The sequence below is a fragment of the Ascaphus truei genome, chromosome 15, assembly GCF_040206685.1.
Source record: "Ascaphus truei isolate aAscTru1 chromosome 15, aAscTru1.hap1, whole genome shotgun sequence".
In the NCBI taxonomy this organism is placed as follows: domain Eukaryota; kingdom Metazoa; phylum Chordata; class Amphibia; order Anura; family Ascaphidae; genus Ascaphus; species Ascaphus truei.
In genome coordinates this window covers 37,547,529-37,560,028 of record NC_134497.1, presented here as the reverse complement: position 1 = coordinate 37,560,028, position 12,500 = coordinate 37,547,529, and the positions used below count along the sequence as shown (strand labels likewise).

General features: G+C 64.1%; 1 protein-coding gene across 1 annotated transcript in view; it reads right to left on the bottom strand.

The window, feature by feature from the left end:
- Window positions 1-12,500, bottom strand: part of LOC142466370 (uncharacterized) — an 80,155-nt gene that overhangs the window by 52,289 nt on the left and 15,366 nt on the right. The gene's annotated exons all lie outside the window — the stretch shown is intronic.

The following is a 12,500-nucleotide window of genomic DNA, read 5'->3' as shown; positions in this document are numbered from 1 at the left end:
ACAGAGAGCCACACAAACACACAGAGAGCCACACAAACACACAGAGAGCACACACACACACACACACACACACACACACACACACACACACACACACACACACACACACACACACACAGAGCCACACACACACAGAGAGCCACACACACACACAGAGAGCCACACACACACACACACACACACACACAGAGAGACACACACAGCCACACCCAGTCACATACACAGAGCCACACACAGCCACACCCAGTCACATACACAGAGCCACACACACGCACACAGAGCCACACACACACACACACACACACACACACACACACACACACACACACACACACACACACACACACACACACACACACACACACACACACACACACACACTCACAGAGCCACACACACTCACAGAGCCACACACACTCACATACATAGAAGAGTAGTCCCAAGGGGGGTACAGGCGGAGCACTGCCAAACCAGAGAGGGAGAAAGGGGGCTGCATCCAGTGGTATTAAAAATTTATTTTATTGAGTGGTCAAAAAAAGAACATATTCACTTTTACGCGTTTCGGGAATTGCGTCCCTTTCTCAAAAAGTGTATCCGCGTCTGCATGCATACCCGTTTCATAGGAATCCCCCGTCCTCGGCGATGATGTCACGGGGCCGAAAACTCGCGTGAGTTGGTCAGAGGGACCAACCCATTGGCTGAAAACACCACCAATGAGCGGCCTCGCTGAGATCTCGCCCCCCAGTGAACCGTGGGACCGGGAGCTGCCAGATAAAAGACATGGCTGCAGAAAAAAATATACATAACACATTGTGCAACAATAACAGCTTAAAATATTACATAAGATTAAAATCACGGATAAAAACCAACAATATTGGATAGAAAGGCTTTCAACAAGATATAGGTTAAACACATAGCATGAGTCATCAAATACAATATTATTATCATGACCGATATTTGGGCTAGGATAACAAGACTGGCATATATTGTCTAATACCACTGGATGCAGCCCCCTTTCTCCCTCTCTGGTTTGGCAGTGCTCCGCCTGTACCCCCCTTGGGACTACTCTTCTGTGTACTTCTATGGACGTGAAGAACCCACTACAAGGAAAGAGCTGTGCTGCAAAAGGGGATTCTCACTGAAACAAAGATCATTTCTGGTATGTACTTTTTGGTTCTGTTGGGGCTTGTTTGGGAACTTTATGGTATATATGGAGACCTGAGCTAGCCACACAGCGTCATTAGTACACATATACCATTTCATGTACCATTACATATGGTTTATCAGAGTTTCCCCAGCACTTATATTTGCTCCTATACCTTGATCACAGAGGTTATCATTATCATTATATATATACTCTACCCTGAGCTAGCTGAGACCCGTTTATAGGGATACTATCCCTCAATCCTGTCCACACTCACATACATACTGTGAAAAACGGGCTGGTGCATTGTGAAAAACGGGCTGATGCAGGGGCGGGAGGGTGGGTGTGAAAAACGGGCTGATGCAGGGGCGGGAGGGTGGGTGTGAAAAACGGGCTGATGCAGGGGCGGGAGGGTGGGTGTGAAAAACGGGCTGATGCAGGGGCGGGAGGGTGGGTGTGAAAAACGGGCTGATGCAGGGGCGGGAGGGTGGGTGTGAAAAACGGGCTGATGCAGGGGCGGGAGGGTGGGTGTGAAAAACGGGCTGATGCAGGGGCGGGAGGGTGGGTGTGAAAAACGGGCTGATGCAGGGGCGGGAGGGTGGGTGTGAAAAACGGGCTGATGCAGGGGCGGGAGGGTGGTTGTGAAAAACGGGCTGATGCAGGGGCGGGAGGGTGGGTGTGAAAAACGGGCTGATGCAGGGGCGGGAGGGTGGGTGTGAAAAACGGGCTGATGCAGGGGCGGGAGGGTGGGTGTGAAAAACGGGCTGATGCAGGGGCGGGAGGGTGGGTGTGAAAAACGGGCTGATGCAGGGGCGGGAGGGTGGGTGTGAAAAACGGGCTGATGCAGGGGCGGGAGGGTGGGAGTGAAAAACGGGCTGATGCAGGGGCGGGAGGGTGGGAGTGAAAAACGGGCTGATGCAGGGGCGGGAGGGTGGGAGTGAAAAACGGGCTGATGCAGGGGCGGGAGGGTGGGAGTGAAAAACGGGCTGATGCAGGGGCGGGAGGGTGGGAGTGAAAAACGGGCTGATGCAGGGGCGGGAGGGTGGGAGTGAAAAACGGGCTGATGCAGGGGCGGGAGGGTGGGAGTGAAAAACGGGCTGATGCAGGGGCGGGAGGGTGGGAGTGAAAAACGGGCTGATGCAGGGGCGGGAGGGTGGGAGTGAAAAACGGGCTGATGCAGGGGCGGGAGGGTGGGAGTGAAAAACGGGCTGATGCAGGGGCGGGAGGGTGGGAGTGAAAAACGGGCTGATGCAGGGGCGGGAGGGTGGGAGTGAAAAACGGGCTGATGCAGGGGCGGGAGGGTGGGAGTGAAAAACGGGCTGATGCAGGGGCGGGAGGGTGGGAGTGAAAAACGGGCTGATGCAGGGGCGGGAGGGTGGGAGTGAAAAACGGGCTGATGCAGGGGCGGGAGGGTGGGAGTGAAAAACGGAATGATGCAGGGGCGGGAGGGTGGGAGTGAAAAACGGAATGGTGCAGGGGTGGGGCGTGGTTGTGAAAACGGCTGGTGCATTGTGAAAAACGGGCGGGTGGGGGGATGGGTGTGAAAAACGGGCTGGTGCAGGGGTGGGGGGTGGTTGTGAAAACGGCTGGTGCATTGTGAAAAACGGGCGGGTGGGGGGATGGGTGTGAAAAACGGGCTGGGGTGGGGGGGGGGGTGAAAAACGGGCTGGTGCAGGGGTGGGGTGAAAAACGGGCTGGTGCAGGGGTGGGGGGGGTGTGAAAAACGGGCTGGTGCAGGGGTGGGGTGAAAAACAGGCTGGTGCAGGGGTGGGGGTGTGTGAAAAACGGTCTGGTACAGAAAACGGGCTGGTACAGTGTGAAAAACGGGCTGGTGCAGGAGTGGGGGGGGGGGTGGTTGAGAAAAACGGGCTGGTGCAGGGGTGGGTGTGAAAAACGGGCTGGTGCAGGGGTGGGTGTGAAAAACGGGCTGGTGCAAGGGTGGGTGTGAAAAACGGGCTGGTGCAGGGGTGGGTGTGAAAAATGGGCTGCTGGTGGGGGGGGGGGCAAACTGAGTGGTGTGGTGGGGGAGGGGAGAGAGAGGAGGCAGAAGGGGGGCAGAAGGGAGAGAGGGGAGGGGCAGAAGAGAGAGGGGGGGCAGAAGGGAGAGAGGGGGGGCAGAAGGGAGAGGGAGAGGGGGCAGTAGGGAGAGGGAGAGGGGGCAGTAGGGAGAGAGGGGGCAGTAGGGAGAGAGGGGGCAGTAGGGAGAGAGGGGTCAGTAGGGAGAGGGGGGGCAGAAGTGAGAGAGAGGGGGGCAGAAGTGAGAGAGAGGGGGGGCAGAAGTGAGAGAGAGGGGGGGCAGAAGTGAGAGAGAGGGGGGGCAGACGTGAGAGAGGGGGGGCAGAAGTGAGAGAGAGGAGGGGCAGAAGTGAGAGAGAGGGGGGCAGAAGTGAGAGAGAGGGGGCAGATGTGAGAGAGAGGGGGGGCAGAAGTGAGAGAGGGGGGGCAGAAGTGAGAGAGAAGGGGGGGGCAGAAGTGAGAGAGAGGGGGGGGCAGAAGTGAGAGAGAGGGGGGGGCAGAAGTGAGAGAGAGGGGGGGGCAGAAGTGAGAGAGAGGGGGGGGGCAGAAGTGAGAGAGGGGGGGCAGAAGTGAGAGACAGGGGGGGCAGAAGTGAGAGAGAGGGGGGCAGAAGTGAGAGAGAGGGGGGGCAGAAGTGAGAGAGAGGGGGGGCAGAAGTGAGAGAGAGGGGGGGCAGAAGTGAGAGAGAGGGGGGCAGAAGTGAGAGAGAGGGGGGGCAGAAGTGAGAGAGAGGGGGGGCAGAAGTGAGAGAGAGGGGGGCAGAAGTGAGAGAGAGGGGGCAGAAGTGAGAGAGAGGGGGGGCAGAAGTGAGAGAGGGGGGGCAGAAGTGAGAGAGAAGGGGGGGGCAGAAGTGAGAGAGAGGGGGGGGCAGAAGTGAGAGAGAGGGGGGGCAGAAGTGAGAGAGGGGGGGGGCAGAAGTGAGAGAGAGGGGGGGGGCAGAAGTGAGAGAGAGGGGGGGGCAGAAGTGAGAGAGGGGGGGCAGAAGTGAGAGAGAGGGGGGGCAGAAGTGAGAGAGAGGGGGGCAGAAGTGAGAGAGAGGGGGGGCAGAAGTGAGAGAGAGGGGGGGCAGAAGTGAGAGAGAGGGGGGGCAGAAGTGAGAGAGAGGGGGGGCAGAAGTGAGAGAGAGGGGGGGGCAGAAGTGAGAGAGAGGGGGGCAGAAGTGAGAGAGAGGGGGGGCAGAAGTGAGAGAGAGGGGGGGCAGAAGTGAGAGAGAGGGGGGGCAGAAGTGAGAGAGAGGGGGGGCAGAAGAGAGAGAGGGGGAGAAGGGGTGGGGGGAGAGGGGGGATAGAGAGGAGGCAAGAGGAGAGAGAGAGAGGAGGCAGAAGGGAGAGAGAGGGGGGCAGAAGGGAGAGGGGGCAGAAGGGAGGGCAGAAGGGAGAAGGGGGGGCAGAAGGGAGAAGGGGGGGCAGAAGGGAGAAGGGGGGGCAGAAGGGAGAAGGGGGGGCAGAAGGGAGAGGGGAGGGCAGAAGGGAGAGTGGGGGGTAGAAGGAAGAGGGGGGGCAGAAGGGAGAGGGGGGGCAGAAGGGAGAGGGGGAGCAGAAGGGAGAGGGGGGGAGCAGAAGGGAGAGGGTGCAGAAGGGAGAGGGGGGCAGAAGGGAGAGGGGGGGCAGAAGGGAGAGGGGGGGCAGAAGGGAGAGGGGGCAGAAGGGAGAGAAAGAGAGGGGGCAGTAGGTAGAGAGGGGGCAGTAGGGAGAGAGGGAGAGAGGGGGCAGAAGTGAGAGAGGGGGCAGAAGTGAGAGAGGGGGGGCAGAAGTGAGAGAGGGGGGGGAGAAGGGAGAGAGAGGGGCAGAAGGGAGAGGGGGGCAGAAGGGAGAGGGGGCCAGAGGGAGAGGGGGGCAGAAGGGAGAGGAGAGAGGGGGGGAGAAGGGAGAGAGGGGGGGCAGAAGGGAGAGAGAGAGGGGGGGCAGAAGTGAGAGAGGGGGGGCAGAAGAGAGAGAGGTGGGAGAAGGGGTGGGGGGAGAGGGGGGATAGAGAGGAGGCAGGAGGGGAGAGAGAGAGGAGGCCGAAGGGAGAGGGGGGAGAAGGGAGAGAGAGAGGAGGCCGAAGGGAGAAGGGGGGCAGAAGGGAGGGGGGGGACAGAAGGGAGAGGGGGGGGGCAGAAGGGAGAGGGGGGGCAGAAGGGAGAGGGGGGGGCAGAAGAGAGAGAGGGGGAGAAGGGGTGGGGGGAGAGGGGAGGTATGAGGAGTGGAGGAGGGGGAGAGAGGGAGCAGAATGAAGAGAGAGGGGGGGCTGAAGGGAGAGAGAGAGGGGGGCAGAAGAGAGAGAGGGGGAGAAGGGGTGGGGTTTAGAGGGGGGATAGAGAGGAGGCAGGAGGGGAGAGAGAGGGGGACAGAAGGGAGAGAGGGGGGGCAGAAGGGAGAAGGGGGGGGCAGAAGGGAGAAGGGGGGGCAGAAGGGAGAGGAGGGGGCAGAAGGGAGAGGGGGGGCAGAAGGGAGAGGGGGGGCAGAAGGGAGAGAGGGGAGGGCAGAAGGGAGAGGGGAGGGCAGAAGGGAGAGGGGAGGGCAGAAGGGAGAGGGGAGGGCAGAAGGGAGAGGGGAGGGCAGAAGGGAGAGGGGGGCAGAAGGGAGAGGGGGGGGCAGAAGGGAGAGGGGAGGGCAGAAGGGAGAGGGGGGGCAGAAGGGAGAGGGGGGGGCAGAAGGGAGAGGGGGGGGCAGAAGGGAGAGGGGGGGGCAGAAGGGAGAGGGGGGGGCAGAAGGGAGAGAGGGGCAGAAGGGAGAGAGGGGGAGAAGGGGTGGGGGGAGAGGGGAGGTATGAGGAGTGGAGGAGGGGGAGACAGGGAGCAGAATGAAGAGAGAGGGGGGGGCTGAAGGGAGAGAGGGGGGCAGAAGAGAGAGAGGGGGAGAAGGGGTGGGGTTTAGAGAGGGGATAGAGAGGAGGCAGGAGGGGAGAGAGAGAGGGGGACAGAAGGAGAAGAGGGGGGCAGAAGGGAGAAGGGGGGGCAGAAGGGAGAAGGGGGGGCAGAAGGGAGAAGGGGGGCAGAAGGGAGAGGAGGGGGCAGAAGGGAGAGGGGGGCAGAAGGGAGAGGGGGGGCAGAAGGGAGAGGGGGGGCAGAAGGGAGAGGGGGGCAGAAGGGAGAGAGGGGGGGGCAGAAGGGAGAGAGGGGAGGGCAGAAGGGAGAGGGGAGGGCAGAAGGGAGAGGGGAGGGCAGAAGGGAGAGGGGAGGGCAGAAGGGAGAGGGGAGGGCAGAAGGGAGAGGGGGGGCAGAAGGGAGAGGGGGGCAGAAGGGAGAGGGGGGGCAGAAGGGAGAGGGGAGGGCAGAAGGGAGAGGGGAGGGCAGAAGGGAGAGGGGGGGCAGAAGGGAGAGGGGGGCAGAAGGGAGAGGGGGGCAGAAGGGAGAGGGGGGGGCAGAAGGGAGAGGGGGGGCAGAAGGGAGAGGGGGGGAAGAAGGGAGAGAGGGGGCAGAAGGGAGAGAGGGGGGGCAGAAGGGAGAGGGGGCAGAAAGGAGAGGGGGGGCAGAAGGGAGAGGGGGGGCAGAAGGGAGAGGGGGGGAAGAAGGGAGAGAGGGGGCAGAAGGGAGAGAGGGGGGCAGAAGGGAGAGAGGGGGGCAGAAGGGAGAGGGGGGGCAGAAGGGAGAGGGGGGGCAGAAGGGAGAGGGGGGGGCAGAAGGGAGAGGGGGGGGAAGAAGGGAGAGAGAGGGGCAGAAGAGAGAGAGGGGGGAGAAGGGGTGGGGGGAGAGAGGGGATAGAGAGGAGGCAAGAGGGGGGAGAGAGGAGGCAAGAGGGGGGAGAGAGGAGGCAGGAGGGAGAGGGGGGAGAGAGAGGGGGGAGAATGGAGAGAGGGGGGGCAGAAGGGAGAAAGGGGGGCAGAAGGGAGAGAGGGGGCAGAAGGGAGAGGGGGGGCAGAAGGGAGAGGGGGGGCAGAAGGGAGAGAGGGGGGCAGAAGGGAGAGAGGGGGCAGAAGGGAGAGAGGGGGGGCAGAAGGGAGAGAGGGGGGCAGAAGGGAGAGGGGGGCAAAAGGAGAGGGGGAGAGAAGGGAGAGAGGGGAGGAGAAGGGAGAGAGGGGGGCAGAAGGGGGAGAGAGAGGGGGGAAGAAGGGAGAGAGGGGGCAGAAGGAAGGAAGGGGGGCAGAAGGGAGAGAGTGGCGGGGGGGAGAAGGGAGAGAGGGGGGAGAGAGGGGGGCAGAAGGGGGAAAGAGGGGGGCAGAAGGGGGAGAGAGGGGGGAAGAAGGGAGAGAGGGGGGGAGAAGGGAGAGAGGGGGGCAGAAGGGGGAGAGAGGGGGGGCGGAAGGGGGAGAGAGGGGGGAAGAAGGGAGAGAGGGGGGCAGAAGGGAGAGAGGGGGGCAGAAGGGAGAGGGGGGGCAGAAGGGAGAGAGGGGGCAGAAGGGAGAGGGAGGGGACAGAAGGGAGAGGGATGGGGGGAGAAGGTAGAGAGGGTGGGAGAAGGTAGAGAGGGGGGAGAAGGGAGAGAGAGGGGGGAGAAGGGAGAGAGGGGGCAGAAGGGAGAGAGAGGGGGCAGAAGGGAGAGAGAGGGGGCAGAAGGGAGAGAGAGGGGGTAGAAGGGAGAGAGAGGGGGCAGAAGGGAGAGAGAGGGGGCAGAAGGGAGAGAGAGGGGGCAGAAGGGAGAGAGAGAGGGGCAGAAGGGAGAGAGAGGGGCAGAAGGGTGGAGGGAGAGGGTGGGAGAAAGGAGAGGGAGGGGGAGGTATGAGGAGAGGAGGAGGGGGATAAAGGGAGCAGAATGGAGAGAGAGGGGGGGGCAGAAGGGAGAGAGAGGGGGGGCAGAAGGGAGATAGAGAGGGGGGCAGAAGGGAGAGGGAGGGGGGCGGAGAGGGAGGGGGGCAGAAAGGAGACAGGGAGGGGGGCAGAAGGGAGAGAGAGGGGGGGGCAGAAGGGAGAGAGGGGGGCAGAAGGGAGAGAGGGGGGCAGAAGGGAGAGAGAGGGGGCAGAAGGGAGAGAGAGGGGGGCAAAAGGGAGAGAGAGGGGGCAGAAGGGAGAGAGGGGGGCAGAAGGGAGAGAGGGGGCAGAATGGAGAGGGGGGGCAGAATGGAGAGGGGGGGCAGAATGGAGAGGGGGGGCAGTATGGAGAGGGGGGGCAGAATGGAGAGGGGGGGCAGAAGGGAGAGAGGGAGGCAGAAGGGAGAGAGGGGGGCGGAAGGGAGAGAGGGGGGCGGAAGGGAGAGGGGGGGCAGAAGGGAGAGGGGGCAGAAGGGAGAGGGGGCCAGAAGGGAGAGGGGGGCAGAAGGGAGAGGGGGCCAGAAGGGAGAGGGGGGCAGAAGGGAGAGGAGAGAGGGGGGGAGAAAGGAGAGAGGGGGGGAGAAGGGAGAGAGGGGGGAGAAGGGAGAGAGGGGGGGAGAAGGGAGAGAGGGGGGGGAGAAGGGAGAGGGGGGGCAGAAGGGAGAGAGGGGGGGCAGAAGGGAGAGAGAAGGGGGGCAGAAGGGAGAGGGGGGCAGAAGGAAGAGGGGGCAGAAGGGAGAGGGGGCAGAAGGGAGAGGGGGCAGAAGGGAGAGGGGGCAGAAGGGAGAAGGGGGGCAGAAGGGAGAGGGAGGGGGCAGAAGGGAGAGGGGCAGAAGGGAGAGGGAGGGGGAGAAGTGAGAGAAGGGGGAGAAGGGAGAGAGAGGGGGGGAGAAGGGAGAGAGAGGGGGGGAGAAGGGAGAGAGAGGGGGGAGAAGGGAGAGAGAGGGGGGCAAAAGGGAGAGAGAGGGGGGAGAAGGGAGAGAGAGGGGGGCAAAAGGGAGAGAGAGGGGGGGCAGAAGGGAGAGAGAGGGGGGCAGAAGGGAGAGAGAGGGGGGCAGAAGGGAGAGAGTGGGGACAGAAGGGAGAGAGAGGGGGCAGAAGGGAGAGGGGCAGAAGGGAGAGGGAGGGGGGAGAAGGGAGAGAGGGGGGAGAAGGGAGAGAGAGGGGGGGAGAAGGGAGAGAGAGGGGGGGAGAAGGGAGAGAGAGGGGGGAGAAGGGAGAGAGGGGGGCAAAAGGGAGAGAGAGGGGGGGCAGAAGGGAGAGAGAGGGGGGCAGAAGGGAGAGAGTGGGGACAGAAGGGAGAGAGAGGGGGCAGAAGGGAGAGAGGGTGGGTGGAGGGAGAGGGTGGGAGAAAGGAGAGGGAGGGGGGAGGTATGAAGGAGTGGAGGAGGGGGAGAGAGGGAGCAGAATGGAGAGAGAGGGGGAACTGAAGGAAGAGAGAGAGGGGGAGAAAGGGTGGGGGGAGAGGGGGGATAGAGAGGAGGCAGGAGGGGAGAGAGAGAGGGGGGCAGAAGGGAGAGAGGGGGGGGCAGAAGGGAGAAGGGGGGGCAGAAGGGAGAAGGGGGGGCAGAAGGGAAGGGGGGCAGAAGGGAGGGGGGGGCAGAAGGGAGGGCAGAAGGGAGAGGGGAGGGCAGAAGGGAGAGGGGAGGGCAGAAGGGAGAGGGGGGGCAGAAGGGAGAGGGGGGGGCAGAAGGGAGAGGGGGGGGCAGAAGGGAGAGGGGGGGCAGAAGGGAGAGGGGGGGCAGAAGGGAGAGGGGGGGGCAGAAGGGAGAGAGGGGGGCAGAAGGGAGAGGGGGGGCAGAAGGGAGAGGGGGGGCAGACGGGAGAGGGGGGGCAGAATGGAGAGAGAGAGAGAGGGGGCAGTAGGGAGAGAGGGGGCAGTAGGGAGAGAGAGGGGGGGCAGAAGTGAGAGGGGGGGGCAGAAGTGAGAGAGAGGGGGGGCAGAAGTGAGAGAGAGGGGGGGCAGAAGTGAGAGAGAGGGGGGGCAGAAGAGAGAGAGGGGGGAGAAGGGGTGGGGGGAGAGGGTGATTGAGAGGAGGCAGGAGGGGGGAGAGAGAGGAGGCAGAAGGGAGAGGGGGGAGAAGGGAGAGAGAGGGGGGAGAATGGATAGAGGGGGGCAGAAGGGAGAAGGGGGGGCAGAAGGGAGAAGGGGGGGCAGAAGGGAGAGGGGGGGTGCAGAAGGGAGAGGGGAGGCAGAAGGGAGAGGGGGGGCAGAAGGGAGAGAGGGGGCAGAAGGGAGAGAGGGGGGCAGAAGGGAGAGAGGGGGGCAGAAGGGAGAGGGGGGCAGAAGGGAGAGGGGGCCAGAAGGGAGAGGGGGGCAGAAGGGAGAGGGGGAGAGATGGGAGAGAGGGGGGAGATGTGAGAGAGGGGGGGAGAAGGGAGAGAGAATGGAGAGAGGGGGGAAAAGGGAGAGGGGGGGCAGAAGGGGGAGAGAGAGGGGGGACAGGAGGGGGAGAGAGAGGGGGGGAGAAGGGAGAGAGGGGGCAGAAGGAAGAGAGGGGGGCAGAAGGGAGAGGGTGGCAGAAGAGAGAGGGGGGGGAGAAGGGAGAGGGGGGGAGAAGGGAGAGAGGGGGGAGAAGGGAGAGAGGGGGGGCAGAAGGGGGAGAGAGGGGGGGCAGAAGGGGGAGAGAGGGGGGAAGGGAGAGAGGGGGGCAGAAGGGAGAGGGGGGGCAGAAGAGAGAGGGAGAGAGGGAGAGAGAAAGGGCAGAAGGGAGAAAGGGGGGCAGAAGAGAAGGGAGAGAGGGGGCAGAAGGGAGAAAGGGGGGCAGAAGGGAGAGGGGGGGCAGAAGGGAGAGGGGGGGCAGAAGAGAGAGGGAGGGGGGCAGAAGGGAGAGGGAGGGGGGCAGAAGGGAGAGAGAGGGGGGCAGAAGGGAGAGAGAGGGGGGCAGAAGGGAGAGAGAGGGGGGGAGAACGTAGAGAGGGGGGAGAAGGTAGAGAGGGGGGAGAAGGGAGAGAGAGGGGGGCAGAAGGGAGAGAGGGGGAGAAGGGGTGGGGTTTAGAGGGGGGATAGAGAGGAGGCAGGAGGGGAGAGAGAGAGGGGGACAGAAGGGAGAGAGGGGGGGCAGAAGGGAGAAGGGGGGGCAGAAGGGAGAAGGGGGGGCAGAAGGGAGAGGAGGGGGCAGAAGGGAGAGGAGGGGGCAGAAGGGAGAGGGGGGGCAGAAGGGAGAGGGGGGCAGAAGGGAGAGGGGGGGGGCAGAAGGGAGAGGGGGGGCAGAAGGGAGAGAGGGGAGGGCAGAAGGGAGAGGGGAGGGCAGAAGGGAGAGGGGAGGGCAGAAGGGAGAGGGGAGGGCAGAAGGGAGAGGGGAGGGCAGAAGGGAGAGGGGAGGGCAGAAGGGAGAGGGGGGCAGAAGGGAGAGGGGGGGGCAGAAGGGAGAGGGGAGGGCAGAAGGGAGAGGGGAGGGCAGAAGGGAGAGGGGGGGCAGAAGGGAGAGGGGGGGGCAGAAGGGAGAGGGGGGGCAGAAGGGAGAGGGGGGGGCAGAAGGGAGAGGGGGGGCAGAAGGGAGAGAGGGGGAGAAGGGGTGGGGGGAGAGGGGAGGTATGAGGAGTGGAGGAGGGGGAGAGAGGGAGCAGAATGAAGAGAGAGGGGGGGGCTGAAGGGAGAGAGAGAGGGGGGCAGAAGAGAGAGAGGGGGAGAAGGGGTGGGGTTTAGAGGGGGGATAGAGAGGAGGCAGGAGGGGAGAGAGAGAGGGGGACAGAAGGGAGAGAGGGGGGGCAGAAGGGAGAAGGGGGGGCAGAAGGGAGAAGGGGGGGCAGAAGGGAGAGGAGGGGGCAGAAGGGAGAGGGGGGGCAGAAGGGAGAGGGGGAGAGAAGGGAGAGGGGGGGGCAGAAGGGAGAGAGGGGAGGGCAGAAGGGAGAGGGGAGGGCAGAAGGGAGAGGGGAGGGCAGAAGGGAGAGGGGAGGGCAGAAGGGAGAGGGGAGGGCAGAAGGGAGAGGGGGGGCAGAAGGGAGAGAGGGGGGCAGAAGGGAGAGGGGGGCAGAAGGGAGAGGGGGGGGCAGAAGGGAGAGGGGGGGCAGAAGGGAGAGGGGGGGAAGAAGGGAGAGAGGGGGCAGAAGGGAGAGAGGGGGGGCAGAAGGGAGAGGGGGGCAGAAAGGAGAGGGGGGGCAGAAGGGAGAGGGGGGGCAGAAGGGAGAGGGGGGGCAGAAAGGAGAGGGGGGAAGAAGGGAGAGAGGGGGCAGAAGGGAGAGAGGGGGGCAGAAGGGAGAGGGGGCAGAAGGGAGAGGGGGGCAGAAGGGAGAGGGGGGGGCAGAAGGGAGAGGGGGGGGCAGAAGGGAGAGGGGGGAAGAAGGGAGAGAGAGGGGCAGAAGAGAGAGAGGGGGAGAAGGGGTGGGGGGAGAGGGGGGATAGAGAGGAGGCAGGAGGGGGAGAGAGGAGGCAGGAGGGAGAGGGGGGAGAGAGAGGGGGAGAATGGAGAGAGGGGGGGCAGAAGGGAGAACAGGGGGGCAGAAGGGAGAGAGGGGGGGCAGAAGGGGGGCAGAAGGGAGAGGGGGGGCAGAAGGGAGAGGGGGGGCAGAAGGGAGAGAGGGGGGCAGAAGGGAGAGAGGGGGGCAGAAGGGAGAGAGGGGGCAGAAGGGAGAGAGGGGGGCAGAAGGGAGAGAGGGGGGCCGAATGGAGAGGGGGGGCAGAAGGGAGAGAGGGGGGCAGAAGGGAGAGGGGGGCAGAAGGGAGAGGGG